The sequence below is a fragment of the Phalacrocorax carbo genome, chromosome 3 (genome assembly GCF_963921805.1).
Source record: "Phalacrocorax carbo chromosome 3, bPhaCar2.1, whole genome shotgun sequence".
NCBI classification, from domain to species: Eukaryota; Metazoa; Chordata; class Aves; order Suliformes; family Phalacrocoracidae; genus Phalacrocorax; species Phalacrocorax carbo.
The window spans coordinates 66,752,161-66,769,101 of NC_087515.1; the positions used below are offsets into that span (position 1 = coordinate 66,752,161).

At 41.6% G+C, this 16,941-nt stretch overlaps 1 long non-coding RNA gene across 1 annotated transcript in view; it reads left to right on the forward strand.

Annotated features, from left to right (window-relative positions):
* The first annotated feature begins 6,358 nt into the window (after positions 1-6,358).
* LOC135312868 (uncharacterized) overlaps positions 6,359-16,941 on the forward strand; it is an 83,592-nt gene continuing 73,009 nt past the window's right edge. Inside the window, exons 1-3 of the long non-coding RNA XR_010372486.1 lie at positions 6,359-6,513; positions 8,650-8,709; positions 12,467-12,524. This is a non-coding gene — a long non-coding RNA (uncharacterized LOC135312868). The remainder of the gene's footprint in view (positions 6,514-8,649; positions 8,710-12,466; positions 12,525-16,941) is intronic.

Below are 16,941 nucleotides of genomic sequence, written 5' to 3' on the forward strand. Positions count from 1 at the left end.
GAATTAACAGCCAGGGAACAAGAGTTTATGAGATTTTGCCTGTGTATATAAATGAATGTAACATTAGTATGTTCTCCCAGCCTTTCTTCAGCTGCAGTTACAATTTTTTTTAAAAGCAACACATATCTTTGTGCAGAGTCTTGCCTGGTTTTAACACAGCCATGAGGAGGGGGCAAGCAAGGTTTTCCTCTGTGTACCACGTTTGAGCTGGGAAGTGAGCAGAGAGAGCACGAGCTGCATCATTTGTGCTGCAGCTCACCCCTCAACAACTGGGTGAGCACTGGCTGAAAAACTAAAGAGAGGAGAAGTAAACAGCCTTGAGTTAGGTTCTGACAGTATCAGCCAGGTAATGCACATGGTAGAGATGGACAGAGATTGTACCAGCGGTGGCAGTTATTCCTTCCAAGGAAGAAAACAGGAGCAGAGACAGCACCGTGCCTCTGCAAGTCCTTGATTTTCCTGAAACACCTTTTTGGGAGGTAAAACTCTCAGTTTGCACATCTTAGAGTTGAGACTCGACCAGTCCCTTGTAAGATGAAAAAGAAGAATTTTCCAAGAGGGCTCTCATTTTTGTTAACAAAACCTTTGGAAGACAAGCAAACAATCTGACAAACTGCACCTAATTGCTACAGTGACACAAAACATTAGTCAGCTTTTATAATGCCTTACCAGCTGCCGTGGAGTTGCATGAAAAAATAATTACCTCTGAAACAGGAGGTAGGGAACAGTGCTGCAACTGCTATAGAGCGATGTTATTAGGAAGTGTGAAGGAGTAGAAGGGAGTTGTTTACGATAACCTGACCAAATGATTCCTGAGTTGTTGGCCGTACAATTCATCAGCCTATCAGGTAAAAAGTGCAAGGCAAAGCGAATCAATACAGTTGCCCCCTTCCCTCTCTGGCCCATCCTGGTGGGTGATAGAGCATAACAGTGTTGGTTTTGACATTATTAGGTTATCCTGAAAATAAATCACTTTCGAAAAGGTGAATAATTGGACAGAGCTTAGTGCTGACAAGCAGAAGGTTGGAGGCGGGGGGGATGGCGGTGAGGGGAAGAGGGCAGGGGGGCTGTGGTGTCAGAGCCGCAAACCCATTCCAGGAGGCCACCAGCATGTGAGGAGCTGTAAGTCTCATTCTGGTTTGTACTTTGGCAAATGAGTGCAGTTTTTGGTCTGATAAGTATCAATCTGCATTTATGATTTCTGAAACTATTTTTGATCAAGCAGAGAAATGAGACATACCTTTTCATGTAATCTAAACTGTGAGAGGTATACCCCTGCCCAATAAAATTAAAAGGTAGTAAATTTTGTCCCTATAAAAGGAAATCCCCACTTTTCACAATATTTATCTAATCTGTGGAGTTCACTGCCAGAAGTGGTCATCAAGATAATATATTGTGGCTGGACTCTTAAAAGAGCTAGATAACTTTACGATCATCAGCAATATCTGTAACTATGCAAATGAAGATCATTATAATGGTAATCCAACCTCATATTTTACAGTATGGAATAAACCCCTTTGGGACACAGGAAAGACCAGATAATTGCCTAGTTAGCTGATAGGTGGTTTTAATCCTTCTTCAGACACCTAAGAGACAGGGCACCATTAGACATGGGATACCAGACTATTTGCTTGTATCTGCTCCCACCAAAGACCATGGCAATATTTCAAAGGTTTGATGTGAACTGGAACTTCCTGTGGACGTGTCTGAAGGTTTGGTGCCAGTAGTGGGTTGTGATTTGTCATTTTTGCAATGAAAATGTAATGAGGTTTATCTACTATTCCTATAAAGTTTTCTGATTGTGAGTGCTGTGGTTCTGGCACTGCACTGGCATTTAAGGAATATAGGTTCACATCCTAATGCCCAGACATTTGCAATGTGATCATGAGTAAATCGTGCATAGCTGCATTACACATTAGCTTCCCCTCTCAAAATGAGTGTAAGAATAGGCTTTCCTTCATCCAATGTCTTTCTGTGTCATCCATTCCATCTTAGCTTGTCTAGGTGAGGACTCTTATAGTAATTTTATACAGTATCTGACAGAAAGACACAGCTTGCATCCTGAATTTCTTTGGGTTTTGCTCATGCAACTCGCCATTGCAATCAATTAATTTAATTTTGATCTTTACAAGACTTTCAGAGGTACGCCCAGCCTGTTTGTGGCCCCAATCTACTAATGTCTTCACTGCTCAAGGAAGACACTATGTTTGGGGATGAAATAGTGAAAACGATCCTGAAAATGCAGTTCCATGTAGTGTAAAATTCCATCTCCTTCTTCCTTCTCCCTCTTATATTCTAGCAGGTACTTAAGGGACATTCAGAAAGCTGTCTTCCAAGAGGTCCCCTCCCAAACACCCCCCTAAATGTCACAGCTCCTCACTGTGTATGCTGGTGGCGTGGAGATGGGAACACAAGGGGCAGAATAACAGAGGATGTCAGGGAATTGGGTGAAACATCCACATCTTTTCCCAGCCTTTTTAACATTTCTGAGCAAGTCCTTCTCATTTGGAAAAGGCATGGCAGGGAATTTAGGAGGGGAAAACGTCAATGAAGCAAGCCATGACACATCAACTGTTAAGGCTCCACAAAAGTCCATAATGAGCCCTCCTCCAAGGGAGCTCTTATAAAGCGGTGCATTTTGCTACCCCAGACGTGGTTCTTCCACATGCCAAACCCTGTGGTGGCAGACCCACTTGAAAAGATCCCCAAGAGACGAGAGTCTTTGCTGCTTCTTCCCATCCTCCTCCCTGCAGTGCTGGAGTTTACGGTCTGCTCCACTGTGATGAGTCAACTGTTTGGGTGGCTGTGCTCCCAACCAGATTCGTCATAGTGTCTGCTTTCAAAACAGAAGAGAAAGATGCCTCTTTTCTTACTTCTTTTTTTTTTTTTTTTTTTTTTTTTAAACAGACCATTCCCCAGGTCTGGTTTGGAGTTCAGCTACCCCAGCCATCGATTTGGCTTGACCGAGGGGAGGTAACCCCTGTCAAGCAAGGAAGGAATCCCTTAACACTTCTCTGCTTTTAAAGAATTCATGCCCTGGAAAAACACCCTCCTGTTAGATAAGGAGCAACCCAGAAAAGCCACAGTCCATGAAAAGGGGAGGGATATTTCAGGCCACACTGCTATTCTAATAGAACTATTCAAATTCATTATCACTGCATGATACAATCAGTCCTATATAGTTATCAGGATTTGGGGCTGTTTTCTTTTTCTGCCACTGACAAATAGGCCAAAGTAAACCAGATCACTGATAAGACAGACCCCTGGGAAGATGTTCTGCCACACTTGATGCATGGATAGGGCTTTTTGTTCATCACTCAGATGATTTTGTCTTGCAGAATCTGTTTATTTTCCCTCTTCTTTCATTGCCCAAGTTTGAAAGCAGCCTGAAATAGAATAGGATTTATGCTATGATCTGCAAACCCTGAACTCTTTATTTAGGAGACTCAAAGACTATAAGGCCGAGAGAGGCCTTTGGTATCCTCTTGTCTGACCTCTGCTACAACCCAGGCCATTAGCTTTCTCTGACTTAATTCTTGTTTGGTCTATCTACTGGAAAAACATCCAGTCCTGATTTAAGGATTGTGAGTGGTGGAGAGAATTCATCACAACTCTCTGAACTGTTCTTATGGTCAGTTACCCCATCTGTTAGAAAAATTTCCATTGTACTTCAGTTTAGATTTGCTGAGCTTCAATTCCCAGCCATTGGCTCTCATCCCTGCTGAGCCTTTGTAACCCTAGATTTCCATCAGGAGTCAGCTCAGAGAACGGGGTGGTAATTAGGCACATATATATCACTTAGAGATATTTTCAGTCAGACTGCCTCCTGAGCAGCAATGGGGTCTGAACGGAGTAATTTAAAGGTTTTCTGAGAAATAGATTAGAATTTATTATCATTCCAAATACTGTTTACATTTGCTGTCATTTGAATTAGAGGCATATGATTTTCCAATACCTGTGGACATGTAACTCCCAGGAGTTGCTTTTAAGGATCGCTAGGTGAATTTTTAAATGAGAAGTGGCCTGTTACCCAGAATTGCAGAGGACCCACATTTGCCGTTGTTGTCAGCTGAATTAGACCAAAATATTTTATTTGGAAAGAGAATTCAGCAAGTGAATTCACCAAAGTGAATTCAGCTATCAGACTTCTGGTGTTATGAATGTATGAATTACAGTTGATAAAGGGACTTGAGATCTGTTTCTGAAAGGTGCTTTCATGATATTACAAGATGTTTCTCTGATGTGATGACCACTTTCCCAAGGATGCTCTTTCAAACACTGTCCATACCCAGGGAAGCATGAGAAGATGGCAGAGGTAAATTGGGAGGATCCAGAACAGCCAATTACCCACAATTTGCCTTTTTAATTATTCTCTCTGACAGTATTATGTAACCTGACTCTTTCTAGGGGAACATCCACTGGCACTGAACCATATTTACTTCAGATGATGCTTTCTGATCTGATTACATATAATATTTTAATTTTCTAGTTACGTATAATATTTTCATTGCCTAGTTATTGTTATGCTCCCCTGGCCTCTGCTCCTCAGCTATGGATTTGGCTATTGCCAGCATCTTGTACGCCAATAATTTCTCTCCTGAGCCTTGTCCCCTTTGATCACAAATACTCTTGCCCTTTTTTTCCTGTAATCTGGGAAATCTGGGGGAACACAGGGAAACCTCCACTGCCTGGTGACTGATCTGGCTAATCTCCTCTGTGGGAAGGCTCCTTTCCTTCTGTCCTCAGCTGAGGTGAAGGGAAGACAAAGTTTTGAGCCTGCAGTGTATCATTCCTGTAACAGAAACTAAACTGGCACTGAGAAGAGTTCCCTGAGTATTTCTTGAGACTTGATTCTTTAAGAGTCTTTGGATGGGAAGTCCCTGACAAATCTGAAAAAAGAGGGACTCGAAGATCAAAGACCAGGAGAAAGAAACAAAGCATGCATGCTTGATCCCTGAACTGCTTTCTGCTATAGGCACTGGTGCATCTTCCACTGGGAGAGGAGATCTGGAAATTGAAGACAGGTTTTCAAAAGACGTATTGGAACAGAAGCGGTAGTGTGAGTACTTAAGCAGCAAAACATAATTCCATAACCCTTTATGGCACTACCTCTTCTGATCTATTTTCCTAACTCAAAAAGCCACAGTCCTGTGAGGGCCAGAGCAGGGACAAAAAAGCTGTCAGGGGTCAGTTGCCTTGCCTTGGTTGCTAGACTGCTGGGGACATAGCATGCAGGGTAGATAGATAGGATGTTTCATAACAGATGCAGGAGTAGGCATTCAGACCTCTTTACTCCCATGCATAGTTGTCCCCAGGTAGGAAGAGCTGCTGTCCACATTTCTCTCTTGTGTTGCTTAGTCCTGCTAGCTCATGAGGCCAGGACAGACTGTGAGTTGGATCAGGGGAGTTTTCCCCAGTGGATTATGCCACAAGCCAGTGAAGAATTGGCAAGGCATGAGAAAATGCGCTGTGCCATGCGTCCTCTCCCATGCAGAGCAAGGAGAATCGCTGGCCTAGGAGGGAGCTGTACTGGGCTGATGCCAACTGGGAGTTTTCCTTTGCAGATGATGAATTCTCAGTAGCTATTTAAGATCAGCCCAGACAGGGGTGGGGAGGAAGGGGAGAACCTGGCCCACAGCTTGTTCAGTGCTACTTCCATGAAGGAAACTGGCTACACCAGAACCAATCCACCAGCATAACTGAGCAGACAGCTTGGTGAAAAGGACTAAATCTGCGTTCAAGTGAAGACAGCAGTAAAAATCTTGTTGTCACCCTTGGGACTGAAATATAGTCATACCACTCTAACCATTAGTATAGGGTTTTTTTCAGTGCTACTTGACAACAGATTGGTGCTGGGGTGAAGAACATTTAAATAACAAGCAAATTTAAATTTAGCTAATTTGCAATGAAACCCTGTAGATGTTCCAGCTAACGATGCTTGATCATCCATTGAGAAATGCCATGTTGCCGTTGATGTGACAGAGATGCAAGGACAACTTACTTTTTGAAGTTACAATGGGATGGTTTGGGGGTTTTTTTTGTCAGTCAAGTTGGTGCAGTAGGAATTAATACTACATGTGAATGAACAATAATAATTGTTATGCTCTACAGTTAGAAGTTCCAGTGTTTTTTGTTTATTTAATAATTTTCTGGAATAGTTCACAGACGTTGGCTCCCATTGTCCAAATATTTCATTTAGATTCAACTTTATAGCTGTCCTGAAATGTAACTGGTCATCTGGCTGAAACCAGAAGGCAGCCAATTAAATTCACAGGAAAACATTAATCTGGGCTGAAGAATTCAGAGCACATGTGTGCAATCATTCCTCCTTTTACGTATGCTTTCTGTTCTTCCCCTGCTCCTGCTCCCCCAGCTCCCACCCCCTGCTTCTTGTTTCACCGGTCGAAGGAGAACGTGCCAACTCTAACAGCACTGTCCGAGGGAAAGGAAAATTAACACCAGCTTTACTTTTGTGCATTCAGGACCCTGTCCAAGAAGGCCACGAGAGTAAAAGTGAGTTTTTCTCCTGCTTTTACCAGGCCTGGGATCTGGCCCAAGCGTTGTATTGCTAACACGTATCAGTTCAGGGTGTGAGGACGGAGGAGGCAGGAGCCAGGGCGTGGGTGGCAATGAATGAACCGCAGGCTGGAAGGGAGGAAAAAAATGGAGAGGGAGGGCTCGCAGGAACTGGGGAGGAAGAGAGGGGAAGTTGGGCAAGCTGGGAGCAGGAGCAGAGATTTGGAACCATGACGACATACTATCTCTTTGGCTGGGAGCTGAGGATGGTCTCCTTACTCCTCTGCTGTCAGTAAACATCTGCGAACACCCACTGGAAATGTGCATTTCTGGTCTCCTTCTCCCTTCTGTTTCATTCTGCAAAGAGTCTCCCGGCTCTACTGTGAACTTCAGCAGGGGAGAGATGCGCTGTGACTGCAAGGGGGTCATGCTCTTCCAGCAGGCCAAGCTGGGGTCACCCTTCTTCCACCTCCTGGCATCTCAGGACAAAAACAGATATGATATTTTTCCAGGGAAGGGATTGCATCAAAAACCAAACAGACTTATGTTAAAAGGGCATCCATATGACAAATTTAAGCATTTTCCATCCAGGAAATACCACAAAGGATGGTACACTCTCATCCTGAATGATAGCTCTGCAGCGCAGGACAGGGTAGTCTACAGGACTTAGTGTGGCAGAAGGTGGTAAATGGGTGGTAAATAAGGTGGGAGAAGATTAAAGTGCCTAGTTAATGTTCATGACAAAAATTATTCCACCCATTGCCTGTGCCACAATGCTCCTAAGAAATGCTGGATCCTTGGTTTCCAAAATCAAGAATCTAAAAGTTAAATAGATAATTGTGTATTCCACCATTTGCCGGGGTGCCACTCATGGTTCCTAGGCTGGACTTGCAGAAGTGCACAGATCTCAGCAAGAGTCTTGGCACGATTTGAGCTTAAGAGGCATTATAAAAATGCTCTACATGTTGGAGAATCGGATCCTGGCTGTTGAGAGGCCTGCCATTCTCTGGGCATTAGGATTCTCATCTTTAACTGTGAATAGTTACATTGCCAATTTATGGGTTACAAGTTTCACAGTATGATGTTTCAGTGTCTCTCAGGGTTAGAAGTGATCTGCACATGCATGGAAAGCTGTTGGAGAGTAATAAAATGCACAGATTTATATATATATATATGTGTGTGTATATATATGCATATGCTATATATAGTATTCATGACCACTGGATGAGAGGTAATAGAAAAGCTATACTATCCCATCCATAAGAGCCGATGTGGAATAAGGGACTCTGCCATAATAATACCATGATTACATTTGGCCCTTTTTAATACCCTTTTTGATGGACACAAAGATAAAAGGTTGAATGGGGAAATACATAATCTTCTCAACACCAGAGGGAGCTCATGTGGGATATCATCCACTTGTTGGCAAAGGGAGTGTTCTTTATTCTGAATATATCCTCCAAATATTGATCTTTTTTTTCTCTCTCTCTCGCACACACACGCACATGCACACACACACACACGCACACTGATGTTATATCAATCACCACAGATCCACACCACTTACGCGCATGTGTGTGTATATAACCAAAGTTGCGCGATGTAGTGTGCTTTATGCTTTTTGTTTTGATTTGGTTATTTAATTCATAATTCAGTTGAGATCTGAGATACAAATGCTAAGTAGTTTTTTGGCTTGATGTCATACAAAGTCTTAACACAATGCTTTTGCTTATGGCCTCCAGCCAATGTGTATGCCTTGCACGTCATTTGTGGATGCTCTCAGGAAAGAATGTGCAGAATTGCATTTATTTTTTGGCATTATGGGTTGTATGAAAGCTACTTTAATGCTTATTCTAGGCCAGCTATTAAAAAAAATGTAATACTACTTGAATTTTATAAACAAGAGTTTAAACAGGGCTGGTTTATGTTATTGTTACTTACATTTTACATTGAAAAGGCAACATACTGGTCATCAGAAGTCAAACTCAGCTTTTGCTTCCTAGCAAATATATTAGTTACAGGTATGGTGAAAGCTTTTCTTACTGTTGAGCCCAGTTGTTTCTGACAGAAGGCACACAAGTTACAAATAGTATGCAGGTCTCATTTATTTAGAAGTTTTGCTGTTTGTTCCAGAGAAGGAAGAATGAAGTACAAACGGGAAGGACTATTCATAGGGCAAAATCTACCTCGACTGTAAGTAAGCATTTTGGGGCCATGGGCTTCATTTTCACTCTAGAGATGTGAAACACTCATCAGTAAAAGCTTTCTGACTGGTGCTCTCTGCAGTATCACATGGAAGATATGGTTTTAGCAGCTACATACAAACCTGAATATTCCAGGAGTTCAAAAAGGGGGATGGCTGGAGGGGTAAATGCCTTGACTGCCTGGAGCATAAAACAAAGTGGATCCATGTTCAATGCCTGAAAACTAGCGTCTAGGAGCTGAGATGTGGACCTCAGTCTGGACATAGCTTCTCCATTTCAGAAGCTTTCCCCAAACTGCGTGGCAGCTCCTGACCTGTTCCTGCAGTCCTAGTTCCTGTCACAACTGGTGGCACCAGGACTGCAACTATTTCTGAGATATGTCACAGCAGATGCTACAAACAGATGGAATTTTGGGGTGAAAGGTGTCAATGTTCGACCACTCAACCCTCACAGCTTTGTCCTGGCAATCTTTTGTCTTAAAAGAAGGGAGAAAAAAATGGCTCGGGGTCTTTAGGTTACAGCTCTGTGATGCCCCCCTATTCACAACCCAAAGTGAGCAGCACCATCTCATCTTAGTGGTTTGACTTGCTCGAAGGAATATTGCTGTAATATACAACAGACAGAGGCTGCTCTAATTTACAGCTGTCTGCAGGCTGGACTGCTAGCTTTCCCATATGTGTTTCTTCCTGCTTCCAATCCAGTCCTTGGCAGAAACTAAGGCTTAAAGGAAAGAAGGGGAAGAGCTTGAGGTGATCCTGTTCAGAGGCGGTTTGTTCAGAGGCAGTTTGTTCCCCCTCCTCCTCCTGTTCAGAGGCAGTTTGTTCCCCCTCAAGGAGCCTAGAGATCCCACAGCAGAAAGGAAGGCTAATAACATTACCAACTTCACCTGGTGACATTGATGTGATAAATACCTGCAAAATGGCAATGAATATTGAGAGCTGAGAAATACAGTGAGTGATGTTGTATGAAATGAAGAGTCCTGTGAACTCAGGGAGGGATGACAAGCACTGGAGTAGCGTGGACCATTTGGCTTGGAGATGAACAGGTTGTGTACTAAAATATCTATTAAACCTAAGCTGTAGCAACCACTTTAAAATGCCATGTATTCAATTGATTCTGAAGTGACTTTCAAGTGTGAATATAATTAATTCTATAAAAAGGGAAAATGAGATAAGCAAACATGTTGCTTAAGTACAGCCTTCAATGACTATAGGGCTGTGTAGCTGTGCTGACTCAAGGTTATTGATTCAGAAACAGACAATGGCTTCTTTAGATTTTCCTGTGAACAGGTGAAAAAATCACCTAGAACAACCTCATGTATGCATTAAGTCAGAGCAAAATATGCTTGGTTATATCAGTTGAAGAAATGGTTGGAATATTTTTGTGTAGTGGGGAAAGGACCAAGAACTCATTTTTTTACCTTAAAACATTCCTGATTCCAAGAACTTTAATTTTGATTGCTTCAGGTGACCTTTTTTTTTTATATAGTTGGATGTGAAGATTGCTAAAAGAAATCTTATGGGAATGCTTGTTATTGTCTGATCATCTAAGTACTTTTAGTCAAAGAGGTTTCAAGTCAAACAGCTAGACATTTGGTTGTTTCCTCTGAATTTCCAAGCTGGATATGCCTGACATTTTGTAGAATGCTATTACCTTGTTTTTTTTCAATGTTTGATGGCTTTACAGTTTCTTAGCTCCCTGTCCTCCAGACTTCTTTTCTAAGCAGCTATTGCTGCTCTCTGTCTACCTCCACACTAGCTTCTTCAAGCAAACAGCTTAAAATCCCTCTATTGAATGCAATGCTAAACACTTTACTATTTGTTGCAAGAAAAGGGGGGACTTCCATCAAAAGAAGACTGGAGCCTCATCAGTGATGGTTTTTAAGGACCTGTTGAACAAGCAAGTGTCTGGAATGAAACAGATGTAATTGAACCTCTACTTAGGCAGAGGAGTGTTGCAGATGATGTCTGAAGATCCCTTTGATTCTTGAAATACTTTCTATCATTCTAAAACATAAATATTTAAATTCCATAAGTATTTTAAAAAATAATTTCTAGAATTTGGTAGCATAGCTACATAGCTAAAAATCTATTTGGAGATACATAATTCTGCTACATTGCATGATTTTTTCTTTTTTTCTTTTTGTTAATGGCTGCTGAAGAAAGCTTATTACTTGATGTTTTTGTATAATGATGCTGTTACCACCTTCATTAAATCCTCTGGCACTTTGCCAAAGGATTAACCTTTGGTAATCAAACAGAAAACAGCAGAGGTCTTGCTCTCGCTCAGGCTTTGCTGCTTTTTATCAGGTACTTGCAAGATGGACAGCATGGCAACACAGTCTGAGAAGGTCTGAAAGCCTCTGAATTCAGGATACAGAAGTAGCGCTAAAACACAGCTTTAGAGATTTTTGTGTGCCGTCGTAACAATCGGGCACATAAACAGCCTTCAAGACTTTTTGCGTGAGAGTTCAAGTCATATCAAATCAAAGCAGGCCAGCGAGAGAGGGTGCACTGGCCATTAGCAAAAGGGAGTTAACAAGTGATGAAGTCAGGAATGTGCTGATGTCTTTAAGCTGAATGAGGGGGATAAAGTGTGGGAAGTCACAGCTTCGTAGAAGTGAAGCCACTGTTGGGTTAATTAATTGGGGTGGGATGCCTGCACATTAAGGGGAGGAAAGGAGTTTCATTTGGTACATGTCTAAGTTTTGAGCAGCAGCTACAAATGATTGTGGAGATAAGGGAAGGACAGAAGAAGTGTTGGGTACAGCTCAAACTGGCAGGGAGCCAAAGAAACTTATCAGATATTTATGAAAATAGGCTGCAGCTGCTAAGGTTAGGAGTGCTTCACTGTGTAAGCAGCACAGTGGAGCTGAGTGAGACCCCACACTGCCTGTCCCCACAATTTCTGACAGGGCTCTGCCTGGCACAGGTCAGATTTTACATGTGGGGCCTGGTTTTGATAAACATGAAATGCCATGCAGTGGGCTTCCCACAGCATATCATTTTCCCCTGGCCTCACAATGCCAGGTGAAAAGACTCGGTGAGATTTCTTTTGAGGCCCTACATGCCTGTTCCTATGTGCTTGCAGAATTAGAATATGTCTCTTCTCCAACTTTTGGCTCTGCAGCAACATCCAGGTAAACTGATAATGTTTCCCATTAATGGCAAAGCAAAGGAGTTAATGTCACCATAAACTATGCACCCTGATATCAAGAACCAGTAGAGATGTGGCAGTGGCCATTCACCTAACACCCAAGCACAATTTTAAAAAGCTTGCTTGCTTGTTCTTCTCTCAGTCACATACTCTTTCTCCTTCCTCCTCTTCCCTTCTCCTTTGAAAACCTTTGGAAAATTTATACTGATAAATTTTATCCCAGAGCTTAATTTTCCAGGTGATTTTGGGGGAGGAAAGAGAGAGTGTTTTCAAAACCAATTTATATGAAAATCTGACTGCCTAAAAACGTAGTTCAAAATTAACCTGTCCACAGGATTGCTTGGCTTAACAATCCTAAATATATCATCCACCTTCAGAAAGTGTATTTTTATGTCTGGGAGAAAAGGATAATTTTGGGATACAAGATTGATACCGTATCAGGTATCAAGATAAGAAGTCACCAAGATTTTGTTCAGATTTAATAATAATATCTGGAAGGGAAAAGACTTACAGATGGCATGACTTTGACTGTTAACAATCTTATACTGTAATATTTATAAGTATTATTTTTTGATTTTTTTATATTTTAGATGCTTTAAGATGAAAATATTATTCTGGGGAAGTTCCAACATATTGTCCTGGCCTCAGGTAGGAATCACTAAAGCACAAGTTTTATCATACCTTCTCTCAAAAATGCCTGTTGGTTTTCAAGGTGAAGAAAGGAAAGGAAGAGTGATGAGCTGTTTTATCTCCTAATTTATCCTAAGATATTAAGTTGAAGCAGCATCAAGGCTTATGAAAACTTAGGTGTGCAAGGCTGGAGACAGCAAGTGTTCAGCATGGATGGCACTGCTCATCCTAAGAGTTTTCGTTTCTCAGTTGACCCTGTGAGCAATTTGATAGCTACTCACCCTGTTGAGAAAGAATAAAGTGTGCTTGAAGGTAAAGGATCCTTTTTTCCTGCTTTAGAATACAGAGCAAGCAGAAAATAAGTCAAAGGAAGGATTGCATTTCACTGTTATTCAGTCGTCACACATTGCAGCTATTTATGAACATTTTATAATACCCTAAATCTAAGTCAGGAACTTTACCGACTGCGGAGATGAGTCCTGGCACTGGAGCCTCAGCTGGGATGTATCACGATTCCTGATTTACACCAGCTGAAGGTCCCTAGCTTTGGATGAGGCTCAGATGTTTCACCTCAACCCTATGGTCTGGCCCTGAGACTACTTCATACATTTATAAACTTATCTAAATGTGACTAATGACATTTCCACATGCCCATCGTTGAACATGTTCCTTCTCTCTTTCAAACCTGCTCAAGGTGGAGGAGGGAAAAATAGAGGAGAGAATCTGCCCGCCTTTTTTGTCTAGCCTGCTGAGGGGCACAGTCAGGAGAATGTGGCTGGAGCTCTTCTGCCCAGCTTCACAATGGAAAATAAAAGGGGAACTGGATGCAGAAGCATAAGGTGAAATGCTTGCTTGCTTTTTTTTTTTCTTTTCCTTTTAAGCATATAGTCTCTTTGAACTGAAGGACTGATGTTTTTATCTCCATTTTTCCCTCCACTCCATCATGCAAAGAGTTATTCCAAAATCACTTGGCAGCTGCAAGACAAGCTATTTCCTAACCCTCAAAATAACTCTTGTTTTGAATAGTTCCCAACCTCTTAAGAATGCATCCACATGTATGTATGTTTTGCATGGGAAAGAAAACTTATAGTAGAAATAAATACTCATGGTTAATGACTGTTAAAATCCTGTTACAATCATTATTAAATTTGGACTGGTTCTGTGTGTAGAGTCCTAGGCATTAATCAATAAGTATTTATGATACAAGCTGTACAAACACTAAGGAAACAAGCAGTCCTAATCCCAAATTTCTGCCATCTAGACAAAAAGGGTGAGTCTGTTAGACCCCCACATTCAAGCAGGGAAGGGAATATTTTTCCTTGCTACAGTCTGAAAAGGCCTTTTAAACATTTTTGGCTGTTAGCCACATAAACAGTAACACCAAGGTTGACCCACACAATACAAAATAAAATCATGGGGGTGCTGTTTGTCCAGTTTTGCTTGACAGCCTTGCTTCACTAACTAGCTGAGGGACAGTGCATGTTGTTGAACACTTCTGGTACCTTTTCATCTGCTCCTAGACTGCTCAAGCACAGACTTGCTGGCACGTTTCTTCCTAGCGCTGGTCAACAGTAAGCTTGATAACTTCATTTACACTATAGTTGTACCCACTCCCTGCTACTGTCATGAAAATAGAGATAACTGGTATTCGTCTCTGAAAACTCACCAGAGGCGTTACAGCAGAAGAAATGGTCCCAGTAAAGTAGACCTTGGGAAAGAAAGGGCACCTATACTTGTTGAAAACCAAGCATCAGCTGGCTGGCGTTTTAAAATATATACATAGCATTTCTTGTCTTTTCCAAAGAACAAAAGTTATGGATAACCCTACCAGCATTTCCATAGTAGAAAATGTCTCCCCTCTTCAGGGCAGTAAGTGGAGAGATTCATTGCTAGAGAACAATGGCATGATAAAACCATTCTGAAATTGCATATTTCTCCACCAGTTGTCATCTACTGCTTCTTAACCTAACTCTTTCTGCTTGAAGAGAGCCTGGGGATTTCCAGCCTTCTCTCCCCTTCAAACTGGAGCTATGAAAAGCTGCTGCTGTTGTTCTTCATCTGGGCTTGTTACTGTGAGTCCTACCACCCTCTTCCCCTCTGTGAATGCTGAAGAATTTTAAGAGCTCCACACTGCTCAAGAAGAGAGAGGTTTCTATGTGTGTTGGGATCCCCTTCACAAGCACATTTTAAAAAACTAGCCTTATTGGTGATTTCAGCAGATTTCTAACCTACAGATTGTTTGTTTCTAATTAGCTGCTTCCACTTCACTGATAAATAAAATGTACTCCCGTTATGCAAATGCTAATGACTTGCTAAGTTGCAAATTAAAAATTTATAGAAGGTAGACTTAACTAAGAAAATAAAAGGCCAGAAAAAGCAGTAAGTAATAAGCAAGTATTTGACTGCAGTGCATCACTGGACTGTAAAAGTTGAACCATTTGACCTTTGGAGGTCTGTTCCAACCTGAATTATCCCATGATCCTAAAAACATTTGGCTGTCTCATCCTGCAAGATTGTCCTCAAAATAAAATGCCCATTTAATGTCTTCTTTTTCCTGTAGTTCTCAGAAGCCAGCACCTTTGCTTGCTTTTTTCTTGTCTTGCTTTCTAGCACTGCAAGTACAGCAGTAAAACCATTCCCCTCTCTGCACATAACTTGGGCAAGGATTGGATACTTAAGGAAGATAACAGATTTGATGAAGAAATTCAGAAACACAAAACTGACAAATGAAATAAACAAGTTTATCATATTTCCTGCATGGAAGCATGAAAAGGAAAGTTTCAAAGGAAACAACTTTCAAGCAACCGAACATGTAACAACATGTGATTTAAATGAGTTTACGAAGTAAGATTTAAATATAGGCTTTTAAGTTGGCTGGATGATATCTACTCAGTTCTTTAAAGGTTCTGGACTGTTTTGTTCAATGACAGAAATGATTAAACTTTATTAATAAACTTTAATATGTTAGTTAAACAAACTGAAATATAACAAAATAGATAAAAAGAACAAAAAGAAAAACCCAACAACTTAAATCCATCAACACCCAGCAAAGAAACCCCAGACTATCACTCAGTCTCGGCCATTAAAACTAACATTAAAATAGAATAGGAATTAAGCAATGCAGCTATCAAATCAAGACTAGGCCAATTATCAGTCTCCCTTCTTTGAACTCTGTTGTGGTTATGATGATTTTGCCTCCTGGAACTGCATCAAGCAATGGTATGACGCAAGAGACACCAGGAAAGCACTCTTGATGAGCAGAATTTGGTAACTTTTCCTTCCCAGAAGCTGTCTTTTCAGAACTCCATGGATTATTAACACAAACCATAAACCAGGTTCTATTTCAGTCCTTCTTAATTTGTGAAGTATATCTTACAGATAGAGGACTGAGGAGCTCAAAAACATCATGACGAGGCATGAAAAGGCAACTGCATGTTGTGAGTGAGGGACAGGCTGAGCTCTCTCTAGTGAATGCTTAGCATTGTTTCAAACAGGGGGACAATTTGGCCATGGTCGTAGGTCCTTTCCAGTTCCAGCGACGTTAAAGGAGATGGAATCTTCCCTTACTATCTCCCAGCTGCTCATCACTATCCTTCTGCTAGAAGGTATGCTTCTTTCAGGTCTTCTGGTGGCCCATCTTGTGTGAACACTTCCCGTGAAATGAGCTAAGTTAGCAATGACATATAAGTGAAACTAGCAGTTTTATTTTGGCTGTCCTAAGTAGTTCTGGGTGAGGAGAGCTCACTGGACAGCCTGCTGCCTCCTGTGTAGGGCTGAGGGCTGGTAGCAGTGGGGTGATGGCAACAACTTGGGACTAGGTTGGAACTGTCATCTCTGTGGGGAACAGCTGAAGCTGTTCTGAGGCTGAAGGAGGAATGTCTGCAGTATTATCTGTTGTGATGGGGACTTTGACCCTCATACAGACCTGCAGCAATTCCACAACAAAAATTTAAGTATTTAAAAAGACTGGGAGATTTACCAGCTAGAGATAAATCAACAGCTAAAAAGAAATCCAGAAGACAAAACAAAAAGGAAGATAAAGTATGCAGTTCATGAACTCCAGCTTTCACAGCAGTTGAGATTCTCTTAGAATATATCTTGGAGCTCTGTTCAAAAAAGAGACACTGCTGGCAAGTTCCTTCTACGAGTGGACCCACCACAAGTGAAGAAAGATTGGGCAGCTGTTGGCACAGTCTCTGTAGGGACATCTTGAACTTCTTTTCCCCAGGAGGCCTATGGAGAGATTGAGTGACAGCAGCGTTCTCCAGCTAAGGGGCTTCTTAGCCTTTCCCTGGTCTCTTACAAACAGCTCTCCATGTGCTTGGTCAGGCTATGGACAAATCAGTTCCAATGGGACAACATGGGAGCTATGCAACTTTATCTAGTTGGGTTCAAATGTGGTTTCCTTCATTATTGCCTATTTTGGTCAAATTCC